The 943-nt window shown below is 53.7% G+C and overlaps 1 non-coding gene across 1 annotated transcript; it reads left to right on the forward strand.

The window, feature by feature from the left end:
- Window positions 1-490: 490 nt before the first annotated feature.
- On the forward strand, window positions 491-609 carry LOC137617761 (5S ribosomal RNA). Its single transcript, XR_011039653.1, has one exon. It is a non-coding gene; the product is annotated as a 5S ribosomal RNA (ribosomal RNA).
- Window positions 610-943: the final 334 nt, after the last annotated feature.

Below are 943 nucleotides of genomic sequence, written 5' to 3' on the forward strand. Positions count from 1 at the left end.
TTCAGTCGATCCTTTCTCGTAGGAAAGCATCTGAGACGGGAATTCTGTCGTCGACCTCTCAGCTCTGATCAAGTTTGTCGAACAAACTTCGTCCAGCGTGGAACAGCAGAATCGATCAGACTGGTAACGAGGCGGCAGGACTCCTTAGGCCCTGGATCGGAAGGACGGGTACTTCCAGTTTCCATTCCATCCATCTTCCAGGAAGCTCTTGGAATTCAGCCTAGACTTAGGATGCGGTGTGGCGATCCCGCCGCGGCATCGCAGGTTTTCCCCAGAGAACTCTCCCTGCTTTCCTCATGGCCGCTCAGGAGCAGGCTTCCGCCTCCTTCGCCTTTTGGAGGTCTGGTCAACTCCGGTAGGCTCGGGTTCGACCTTCTCCAACGCCGGGACAAGCTTCCGGGTCCTTACCATGATTGAGGGATCATGGTAATTTGCTTGGAGCCTTCTCTACTTCTGCCTCAACATCTGGAGTATCTAGCCATGATATTGAGTCAACGGCCTTACCACGTTGGAAACACCGCTTCTCGTCCGATCAGCGAAGTTAAGCAACGTTGGGTCTGGTCAGTACTTGGATGGGTGACCGCCTGGGGATGCCAGATGCTGTTGCCTCCTTCTCCGAGCCTTCCCTTCAGTTGACTGTGGCAAGGCTGAGGAGAGTCGCAGTACCTGTTCTCAGTCAAGCAGAGCTTTCAGCCCTACATTGGAACGTTTCCTGGGTCTCTTTTCCTCATTGACCCGTCTAAAGTCCCGAACGGTCGCCTCAGGATAAGTTCCCTGTGGGGCGGCCCAAGTTCCGGTGGTATCAAAGCAACGATTAACCGGACTTTCTGGCCCCTATGGAACCAGCGGAACATTACGACCTGCAATGGGTGTTGACCTATGGAACCTCTTGATGGGAGTGGATATTCTCGTCCTTTCCCCACATTTTGATGCTGTTCTCAGA

The sequence above is a fragment of the Palaemon carinicauda genome, chromosome 23 (assembly GCF_036898095.1).
Source record: "Palaemon carinicauda isolate YSFRI2023 chromosome 23, ASM3689809v2, whole genome shotgun sequence".
NCBI classification, from domain to species: Eukaryota; Metazoa; Arthropoda; class Malacostraca; order Decapoda; family Palaemonidae; genus Palaemon; species Palaemon carinicauda.